A 12,192-nucleotide genomic window follows, 5' to 3' on the forward strand; every position below is an offset into this window, starting at 1 on the left:
CACACCTAGCTGAGTGGGCTATCTCCCTCAATAATAAGATATGCAATATTGAGAATGTGGAAAGAAATTTCTAATGTTCTTATGAAGTCTTTAGATTCTGTCACTGAGAAACTTGCCCCTATTAAAAATAAAACTCTTCCCCCAGCCATACGTAACCCCTGGCTTAATGATGATCCTAAAGCTCTCAAATCTGAGAAAAATAAATCCTTTTAGGCATGGCGTCATTCTAAAGACTCACTTAGTCTTGCCAGCTATAAGAAAATCACTTCTGAATATAAATCAGCCATAACTGCTGCTAAAAACAAATCTTTTAATACGAGAATTTTGAATGACTAGTCGAATACCAAAGAACTTTTTAAAATATTGAAGGAGCAATCGCAGGCCCCGAGTCCTTCACAAGACTCTTTTCCTAAAGATGAATCTTGGTGTGAAAAAATTCAAGATGCAATGTCTAATAAGCTTATCAAAACTAGAGAAGGAATAGAGATAAAAAACAGAACAAGCTCCATCTACTAACTTACCTACTGCTAACCATAATGCTGACAACCAACCTATTTTTGGTTTCCATTCCGTAACGGAACAAGAACTTTCTATGGTCATTTCACAACTAAAAAGCACTAGTTGCAAAGGAGATCCTTGTTCTTCAGTTATAATCAAAGAATGCTCTCCAACTCGTATCTCGGCTCTGACGAAATTTGTTAACTCATCTTTCACCACAAACAGCGTGCCAGATAACATTAAGAATGCCTGGATTGCCCCCCTACTGAAGAAAGCTAATCTATGCCCTCTGACTGCCTCGAATTATCGACCGATTACTAATACTACCTTCCTATTTAAGATTCTGGGTAGAGTGGCATATAACCAGATCTCCTCCTTTGTCAATCAGAGTCCCGGCTGAGTCCCAGTTTGCCCAGAGTCTCTGTGTGTGTAACACTGTGAGGAGCTGCAGCGACTTGTGAGTCTCTTTTCTGCTTCTACTAGTGGATTTGCATAAAGACTGCATTGCCGCGCGGAGCGCGGCGCGGAGTCCCGGCTGAGTCCCAGTTTGCCCAGTTCGCCCGAGTGCGTCCGAGGGCTGGGACCAACTCTACCTTCAAGGGCCGATGGCTGCAATGCAGAAGGCCCCTGCGTCGGGGGGGCCTCAGACACGTCATAAGACTTTGCTACAGCGTCGGATGCTTAATCCATGGACTCCCCTGACAAACAATGCAGTGGTTGGCCAGAAGACACAAGGTAAGCCGGCTACTTGCTTGAAGGCGGCCCCCTCAGCGCTTGCGAATCCTGCGGGACACTAACATCCAAAGGGAAAGCCACAGTCTTCCCCCAATTGATCCTATGGCCCGATAAACTTCCCACCTCATCAAACATCTGTTTAAGTAATACACATCCCTCAGCCGGATTAGACAATATCACTGTCATGTCATCAGCGTAGCAGAGAACTTTCATTTCCGCATCACCAAATTTAAGCCCCCGAAGGCCTTGCTCTTGTTTCAAGTATAGGATGAGAGGTTCCAAGGCCAGATTAAACAGATGCGGGGACAATGGACAACCCTGCCTAGTTCCCCTAGATAACAAGAAAGAGGAGGACATAACCCCATTGACCCACACCTTTGCACTAATATTAGAATTCATCGCCCTGATGATCTTAATGAACGTGTCCCCAAATCCCATTCTCCTGAGTGTGTGGTAAAGGAAGGACCAATTGACCCTATCAAAAGCCTTTTCTGCGTCCATAAATAACAACAAGGTATCTCTGGTCCTCGTCTTCGGTAGGCCCATCAAATCTATCAACGTCCTAATATGATCATAACCATACCTGCCTCTCATGAAACCAACCTGCGATCTACTGATCAGTTTGCCTATGCACATATTCAACCTATTAGTCAGAATCCTGCTGAAAATTTTTAAATCCACATTCAGGAGCGAAATCGGCCTGTAATTCTCACATCTCTTACCATCTTTCCCCGGCTTCGGGATAACAATTACACAAGCTTCCTTCATAGTGGGACAAAGCAAACCATCCCGCATAAAACCATTATATAGATTGCACAGGAGCGGTACAAGAACCCCACTAAGTGTCTGATAGTACTCTACCGGTAGGCCATCTATCCCTGGTGATTTACCTTTGTTGAGCTGACCAATAGCTACTGACACTTCCTCTTCCTCAATAGGGCTATCCATCATCTCAGCTTGGTCCACACTCAAATTTGGCATGACAATTTTATCAAAAAAGGAGTCCATGTCTACCTGACTTGGGAACTGATCTTCTTGATATAATGTTTCATAAAACGTCCGAAAACCATTACATATCTCATCTTTCTTACTAATATGAACACTATTATCATCAACTAGTTTTTGGACAAAAGAAGTATCCGATAGTCCCCGTAACCTATTCGCCAACAGTTTCCCACTTTTGTCACCTCGTTCCCAAAACTTCTGCTTCATAAAAAACATACCTTTCTCATATTGGTCGTCCATTTTCTGTTTAAGTAAGTCCCTATACCGTCCGACCAACAACTTATCCTCAGGTCGCTTGGACACTGCAAAATCTTTCTGCACTTTTTCTAGTTCCCTTTCCAATTCCTGAATCTCCGCCAAGGTTTTTTTCCGCACCCGCGATGTAATATTCATCAGTTCCCCTCTCACAGTCGCCTTGAAGCTCTCCCACACCATGACATCAGATGCAGTCCCAATATTAATATCAAAGTAATCCCTTGTGAAATTGTGCAGAGAATCAGCAATCCCCTGCTCTTGTAAAATATGAGTTTTAAGTTGCCACCTAGTGAACCCCGACCTGTCTTGTCCCATACTCAACTGCATCATAATCAACGAATGATCTGAAATACTTCTCTCTTTTATGGTCACCTCCCGCAAACCCTCAGCCAACCGCTCAGAAATAAGAAAGTAATCAATCCTTGAATGAGAGTCATGTACCGGTGAGTAAAAGGAGAACTCCCTCACTGCAGGGTTAATAAATCTCCAAGCATCAATTAAATCCTGATTATCCACAAATTCTTTAAAGGATCTACTATTGTTTCCAGCAGTAAATCTACATTGTGCCGGACGGTCCATTTTACCGTCAATTACACTATTGAAATCACCTCCTAAAATCACATGTTCCCCCCTCATCTCCCTCAATAGTGTCGATAGCATTCTGAGAAAAGGGCCACCACTACTGCATGGACCATAAACTGAACCAATTGTGAGCAATTTACCCTCATATGTAACATCAATAAGGAGTGTCCTCCCCTCATCATCCATCATCACTTTCTCCACCTGAAACATTAGGCCTTTGCGCAGCAGTATACCTACCCCCCTTGATTTAGAACCATAGCAATTAAAAAAGGTCTTAGTAAACCATCTATTTCGGAGTAGATGCACTGACTCGTTCAACAAATGAGTTTCCTGGATGAGGGCAATATCCGTCTTTTCTCTCCTCAGTCTGTTCAGTACTTCCTTCCTCTTCCTCGGAATATTTATTTCTAAAGATGAAGCCAACTGGATTGGGGAGACTGCCATGTATTGGCAGAACAAACATGGACATGTTTCTTATAGTATAATTACTAGCATTATGCGCAAAGAAAACATGAGTGCGTTCTTGTATGAGAATACTTACATATAAAGGTGCAGTCAGCATGTAAATGTATGGGCACAGCCAGTGTGAAAATGTTTTAATCTGGCACATATTGTGGGCAAAGGCATTATGTGAAAATATGTTGGAGAAATTCTCCTGTACACTGTTGCTGACTTGCATACATTGGATTTTTGTATGAGTTACCCTACAGAACCAATTGCAAACTGTTTGACGTTTTACTCATTTTTATTTTAAAGTGTGATCTTAAATGCAGAATTTTAACACATCATTTAAAAAACATTATCAAGGGGAGAACCCCTCCCAACACTGCTTGATTGGTCGGTACCCTCGCTGCGCTCGTCCGCTATGGCTTATCTGGGAGAAATATTTAAGTCCCTCAACTTAAAAGATTCACCAGCAGCCACTGCAAGTTTCTAAAGTCATTTTCAGGTCAGAGAGACAGAGAGTTCATTAGGCCCAGCCTTCAGACTGGAGTGTTGTCCCTGAATTAATTGCAGGGTAAAATACCTATTTTGGGAGGCTGATTGTTCAAGTGGCAGCAATGTTGCAAAGAAGTACGATAGCCAAGGGTTCAGCAACAAAGTACCTTATGCACCAAAGAGGGCGAGAGACAAAATCAGAGTGTGTTACTTATTGTGTCTGCCACATGAAGAACTGCAGCATAAAACACCATATTGCAAGGTCAACACAATATTGGAGATTTGACAAGTCAAAATTGTAAGATGTGTTTACCAAAATAATAGAGAATGTAAAGTTGATTAATTGTTTGTGTAAATATACAATTTGTATAGAAAACACAATAAAAAAAATAGTAGAGATTGTACTGTTTATTGCCACAAATGTTCTGTTAAAATGCAGACTAAATAAGAAAAATTAAGATGGGTGACATACATTGTGCAACAGATGGCATATTGGCATCTGTCACAAGGCAGGAGGGACAGGACATTTGATTACAAGATAAATGAGGTGTAGCCAGATTTAGTCTGACGCCAATAGTACAGGGTAAAAGATATAAGGTAAAGGGCTGAATCATAAACAGAACAAGACTACCTGGAATCACTGAGGAGCTCTATTCAACAAAAGGACCTTCCAGAATCCCAAATTGGCCTCTCCTGACAAATCCTGTATCTAGAGAGAATATGGAGATTACACCCATTCTCAGTAGGATAGGTCTCCCCCTCTTTCTCAATCCCATCTTGGAACAGTCATGTATCCCTGACCTAGAATCCCCCCAGACCATGTATTTTCTCTGCATGAGACCTAAGGTTAGGAAAGGGTGTGACCAATTTTTACAGGATCTATGGTAGGACTGTACAACTTAAACTAATAGGGCTTATTAATGAAAAAGTGTTCAAGTGGGGGTTGACTTGAATCAAGTGAAAGGACTATTCTAAGAGGACACATTGACCTCAGTCCAATGTGCAATCTGTGAACTAAATCTAACACTGCAGGGGGTCTGCACCCCAGGCTGTGTCCTTTAAATTACTCACAGTATTTAAATGTGTGTCTGCTGTTAACTGCTCCGCATGGTCTCTTGCTTATACCCTCTCTCCGAGGCCCTTGTTGGAGTTAGAGACTCGCAGATCCGCAGTAAACTACAAATCCCAGCGGATTTGAAGTCCTATGCTCCTTTTAACACCACGTCAGATGCGTAAACACCGACGCGTAGGGGCCGGTTTGTTCCGGTTCGTTGCGGGAGGCAGTTGGCAGCCCAGAATAGTCATATCCCCCGATAAGCACGTAATATGGTCTTAAAAGAGGTTATGCTGGCTATTCAGATCAGCCAGAGAAAGGCTTGATATCTTAACGCAGCAGCCCGCTTGTAAGGTGTTGAGGGATTATGTTTCCATCTCATCAGATATTGCATCTGTTTGATCCTGCCCACTGTCCCCGCTCCCAGTAGGGGAGCCCTTTCCATACCATCTAATTCCCCACTGCTGCTTAGCAGTACACTGGTGCTGGAGGACACTACTGACTTAGGGACAAGTACCCCTGAAGTACCTTTGGTTACTAATGTAGAAGCTTCAAAGGAATCCAGGTCAGCTGTAGTTACTCCACATATATTGCTGGATAAGCCTACAGCATGTATTATGGTACCTTCCCTTCAGGCTAGGCCAGACACTGTTATAGTTAATCAGTCAATATGTACTTTGAAATGTATGTTGCTGAACACCAGATCGCTGCTTAAACATGCAACCAAGGTTGCATGTATTATCCAGGAGCAAGACGTGGATGTATGTGCTATTACTGAGACCTGGACCCATGAGGCAGAAGATCCAGTGTTGGAGTTAGCTATTCCTGAAGGCTATTACATTATAAGACAGGACAGAATCACTAATACAGGGAGGGTGTTGCCCTTATTATAAATCGCATTTTAAATCTTGGGATTGCAAGATCGATACCATTCAAGGTACTGAATCACTTCTTATTAAACTAGCAGTGAGCGCAGAAACCACTCTTAATGTTCTTCTATTATACAGAGCCCCCATATCAAATACCACCTTCCCAGCCACTCTGAACAGCCTTCTTCTATCTATCTTAAAACCCAATACCAAAATGATCATTTTGGGCGATCTTAATATGTGGCTGGGATCTGCCACGGATGCCTCAGCTAAAGCCTTGGAGAATACATTAGATTCTCTAGGCTTCTCGCATCATGTTAGAGTCCCAACCCACATCAAGGGACACACTTTGGATTGGGTTTCCTCTTTGAATATGACTCTTTCGTATCTAGAAGTTAATGCTTGTCCTTGGTCTGACCTCTTTTTTATAAACTTCCTCATCCACGCCATCTATTTTCCCAAAAAAGTAGCGCCACCAAGGCTCACCATAAAAGTGAGAAATCGTAAAAAGTTGACCTCTACACACCTAGCTGAGTGGGCTATCTCCCTCAATAATAAGATATGCAATATTGAGAATGTGGAAAGAAATTTCTAATGTTCTTATGAAGTCTTTAGATTCTGTCACTGAGAAACTTGCCCCTATTAAAAATAAAACTCTTCCCCCAGCCATACGTAACCCCTGGCTTAATGATGATCCTAAAGCTCTCAAATCTGAGAAAAATAAATCCTTTTAGGCATGGCGTCATTCTAAAGACTCACTTAGTCTTGCCAGCTATAAGAAAATCACTTCTGAATATAAATCAGCCATAACTGCTGCTAAAAACAAATCTTTTAATACGAGAATTTTGAATGACTAGTCGAATACCAAAGAACTTTTTAAAATATTGAAGGAGCAATCGCAGGCCCCGAGTCCTTCACAAGACTCTTTTCCTAAAGATGAATCTTGGTGTGAAAAAATTCAAGATGCAATGTCTAATAAGCTTATCAAAACTAGAGAAGGAATAGAGATAAAAAACAGAACAAGCTCCATCTACTAACTTACCTACTGCTAACCATAATGCTGACAACCAACCTATTTTTGGTTTCCATTCCGTAACGGAACAAGAACTTTCTATGGTCATTTCACAACTAAAAAGCACTAGTTGCAAAGGAGATCCTTGTTCTTCAGTTATAATCAAAGAATGCTCTCCAACTCGTATCTCGGCTCTGACGAAATTTGTTAACTCATCTTTCACCACAAACAGCGTGCCAGATAACATTAAGAATGCCTGGATTGCCTCCCTACTGAAGAAAGCTAATCTATGCCCTCTGACTGCCTCGAATTATCGACCGATTACTAATACTACCTTCCTATTTAAGATTCTGGATAGAGTGGCATATAACCAGATCTCCTCCTTTGTCAATCAGAGTCCCGGCTGAGTCCCAGTTTGCCCAGAGTCTCTGTGTGTGTAACACTGTGAGGAGCTGCAGCGACTTGTGAGTCTCTTTTCTGCTTCTACTAGTGGATTTGCATAAAGACTGCATTGCCGCGCGGAGCGCGGCGCGGAGTCCCGGCTGAGTCCCAGTTTGCCCAGTTCGCCCGAGTGCGTCCGAGGGCTGGGACCAACTCTACCTTCAAGGGCCGATGGCTGCAATGCAGAAGGCCCCTGCGTCGGGGGGGCCTCAGACACGTCATAAGACTTTGCTACAGCGTCGGATGCTTAATCCATGGACTCCCCTGACAAACAATGCAGTGGTTGGCCAGAAGACACAAGGTAAGCCGGCTACTTGCTTGAAGGCGGCCCCCTCAGCGCTTGCGAATCCTGCGGCAGCGCCAACCCAATTGATACAAACAACTGCACAGGTTCATCACGACGTCGCCCCCTTGGTTGATAGCTGTGCGGTCAATGTCATTGATACAGCGGTGTCTGCAAGCACCATTCTGGACCATAATACGCTTAGCGCGTCTACACCTAAGCCCTCGATAAAACCACTATCTATGCTTTCACTTGATGACCTTGTGCCGATGCCACTCCCGCTGCCGAAATCGCCATCAACAGAGCACGTGCTATCAAAAGTGGCCCCAACCACGCACTCTCATCCTTTCAAAATGTTCTCGCCTTTTGATTTGACGGATGCGGAAATAATAAATGCGATTTCGGCCACACAGGAAAAGCTCAATGTTAATGAGAGCTCGCCGGTTCGAGTACATACTTCAACCATGCGACTAAAGACTCCCTCCAATGCAGACGATCGTCAACTCCATGGGAGGTCGCTCCCTGACTGACTCCGTCCCTAGTGCCGCAAGCAAGTCTTAAGTGTCCTCAGTGAACATCAGGAAAGTGGAACGGCCTCGCTGGAGCAATCTGGGGTGGCTCCAGAAAGTTCAGTGCCATGCTTAAAAAGCACAGAAGGTGTCGATCACTTTGAACTTAAGCTCAATGCACCTTTAATTTCACAAAAGTCAACTCTGACGACATGGGCCGATAGTGCCTTGAGCAAAGCCCCTGAAAGGCTAAAAATGTCCGATGAAGACTCGAATCCAACGCCTTCCAGCAACTCCTGCACTACCTCAACACGGTCCCCTAATGACAAGCCTGCTGGCGTAACCGCCCAAAACAAGATAGCTCACGATACTTCTCTGCTGCAGTCTTCGCTCAATGACCGTACGAAGTGCAGTGTCAGTCCGTCCTGCCCGTCGCAGAAAAAGCAGGTGCTTTTGTCTTCCTTGAGGTCAGCGCCGCTATTATCAAAATCACGACCGGAATGTTCTGGAGCGCAGGACCAAGGGTCAGTTCGCCATTCTTTAGGAACGGTGATCTTATCTGAAGACAACAGCACCACAAAAAGGCACAATGCAACTGATATCCTGCTAAAAATGAATGCTCCATCCACAGCGCCAGCTACTCCGGCAAAAAGCACAACTTCTGTGAATGAGTTATCACTAAATCAAACTCCGGGCAAAGACTTTTTGAAAACACCGACCTCGAAAATAAACCTGTCTGCAGGTGCAGCCTTTCAACTACACACTAATGTTCTCGCTGCATCATCTCAAGCGATGATTCCTTTCGTAAAGCTGTATGAGACCTTAAATGAGACTTTAAGAGATCAAGGCGCTCTCATTCTGAATCTCTCTACGAAATTGGATCAAATAGAGTCTTTTACCAAGCTCATCCAACTCGATGTTCAAGACGGGAAAGACACAAGTTCATTCTGGCAATCTCGTCTTAATGATCTAGTGACCCTGCAACAAGATCGACATGACTTACAGCTAAAATGTCTCTTAGAGGTACTGTCCGAACTAGTACCTCTGTTAAAGTCCGGCTATAGTTCTAACCGGCCCAAATCTGATGTACAATGTGCCGCCCCATTACAAAATTCTGAGCAAGGGTCTAGGCCTACGATGCAGACTATCGAACAATTGGTCACAACTACAGACCTAACGGTTGGTGCAACACATAAACCGATGTGCTGCCACAGCGACAAACCATCGTCTGCGGTCTGTGATGCTAACTCATCTGATTGTGTCCTTCTACATGTCTCTTCTGACATAGACATTCCAATAGGTGCCGCAATGGTACCCTCAGCTGATGTCACTCAGGCACATAAAGTAACAGCACAAGCTCCTTCCCAGGTTGGAGCGCCGTCCACATTTGGCATCTTTGTAGGTACGGCTAAATCTTTTGCACCGAACTGCACGGCCAAGTTGAAGGAGATAGTGAAGTCCACCAAAACGACGTCTACAACCAAGAAAACAAAATTAGCAACTCATGCTGCAACAAAGAGCTTTATAAGAAACATGTCGACTCCACCAAAGCCGGGGCTGTTCAAGCGCCCAGCAAACGGAGCAAAGGTTCCCCCCCCATCACAGCATACCGAACCTTCTATATCTCTGAACCACGGTGTCAAGCGTAGACGTCTAATATCGAGTGATAGCACGTCGGCCAGTATGGCGGCAGCTGACGTTCATGACTTGTGTGACATTTCTATATATTCCCATCGTAGCGACGAGGAGACATCGCAACATTATATGGAAGAACAGCAACTAGATTTCAATCTCCCTATGAAATCTGACAATAGAAAACTAAGCTCCCCGACCTCAGAGTGGCAAGTAGTCCAAGGTCGCCGTGCCTCTACTATGAAAAAGGAAGTCATGCCTTCAAAGGGTATTTCTTCAAAACTGAATCCGAAATTCACATATAATCAACGTAGCAAACAGCGCTGCTCTCCACCGAGGTCACAAGAGCAGCTGCTGCACCGCACAAAGGACAACAGATGTAAGTTGAGATTGCAAAACATACTTAAGGATGACAGTGACTTGAACCTCAACCGTGCAAACGTTTTGCGGTTATTTAAGCATATTCCACCCCTTCGACTGATTGAATCAGATGACATTAAAATAGTCGAGTATGTGACAGAAAGCGCCTCTGACGCGGTGCTCCTTCATATTGATGCCGTTGGGGTACACAACACCATTCTCAAGGCAGCTGAAGACTTTCTGCTATTCGGCTTTGACATTTCAGTTGAACCACACGTGAACAGGAGAAGTTCAAATCCGGTGCAAACAACTTCTGGTTCAAAATCGAAAAAACAAACAGCTGTGACATCAGTTCGTCACAGTATGTCTTCTGAAACACGTCAAGTAGACTCTCGTCGGTCCGAGAATCAGCTGGGGCGGCAGAGACAGTCGAAGCAGGATTAGCCATGATTGAACTTACAGGAACAAAGCTGCTCGATCCTATCATGGAACACTCGTGGCTCTCAACATTTGTTCCGGGAATTTGACACCCCATTGGATGATGTGTTTGTAATTTGTTTGCAGGAGACCTGGTTAGTTGATGCGCCAATCAGAGATGGCTTCAATACTTTTATCAATCCTGCAATACAAAATACTCAGGGCCGACCCTCGGCAGGACTCTTAACAATGGTTCGAATCTCACGAGTATGATCTACTCCTATCTGTCGTAATCCCAATCCCTACATTCAAGGCTTAATCATGCAAGCATGTTCAGACACTCCAAACACAATCGCAACTCTGTTGATTATAAATTGTTACTGGAATCCGGCCAAAATAAATGTCACAGAGTTTACCACAGCAATCAGCTGTCTAATGGAAGAGGCAGCCAGGCAACATAATAACTTAAGCATCATATGCTGTGGTGACCTCAACGGCTCGTGGTTTAATTACGATCTTCCCAATCAAGTATACAGCCAGATTCCATATGTCGACTTAGGCGAAAAAGAACAACGTTGGTCAGATATTATGGAGACGTTTGACTGCGTATTGCTGAACGGCAATGCGCGTGGTGATATTCCAGCTCAGGCCACTTGGCATCGTGAATCCATGCACAGTATAATTGATTACTTCTGGGTGTCCAGTAACTTGGGGCCAAAGATTCTGACACTGCATTCACTGACAATGACCAAGAGCGATCATTCGCTGTGGAAAGTGAAATGTCTTTTGGCGGTGTCTGATACTTTGTCCCCATACCAAGGAGCAGTCGAAGTAAATATGGGTGGAAATCGATTGAGACTGAGCGCAAATGAGATCCGTGCGCTAACGGCTCATCTAAGTGATCTGAATGACGATGTGGAATACACTCCACTGCTACAGTATCATATCACCTCGATCAAAGACAACGCTCAGCAACATAAGCCGCACACCCACCCTTTTAGTAAATTACTGGATGCTAATAAGAAAGCTCTAAGAAAAGATGTCCGCAAAATAAAAATGCAAAAAAATGCATCACCGAAGACAACGCAGGAGAAAGTGAAGGCCAGACGAGCTACCTACAGAAACTGGTTGAAATCCCACAAAGCGATTGTAGAACAGGATTCCGCCGAGATCATGATGAAACTGATGGTTACTAAAAACACACGTGACATCTGGCGAATATTAAATAAAGGCCCCTTCAACGGCTCCAATTCCACGCAGAACACAATTTCAGGGGATACCTGGTGCAAACACTTTGGGTCAGTATTCAATAGCGTGCTGAAGGTTCCTAAATGGAAATCAGTGGATAGAATGGGTTCCTGGGATGTCCAGATGTCGCTGTCAGACATCATTGATGCTATTAAGGCCCTAAAAAACTCTCGTGCTGCTGGTCCGGATATGATAAGTAACGTCAGACTAAAAAAAAATCCAGAGATCTGGGCACCTTTCATTGAGTGTTTGTTCCACAAAATCGGAAAATCAAAGTGCTTGCCTAAATCATGGCTAACAGCAATTGTAATTCCAATTCATAAGAAAGGCTGTTGGAACGCACCCGAAAACTA

The sequence above is a fragment of the Ambystoma mexicanum genome, chromosome 9, assembly GCF_040938575.1.
Source record: "Ambystoma mexicanum isolate Mex_15411 chromosome 9, UKY_AmexF1_1, whole genome shotgun sequence".
Classification (NCBI taxonomy): Eukaryota; Metazoa; Chordata; class Amphibia; order Caudata; family Ambystomatidae; genus Ambystoma; species Ambystoma mexicanum.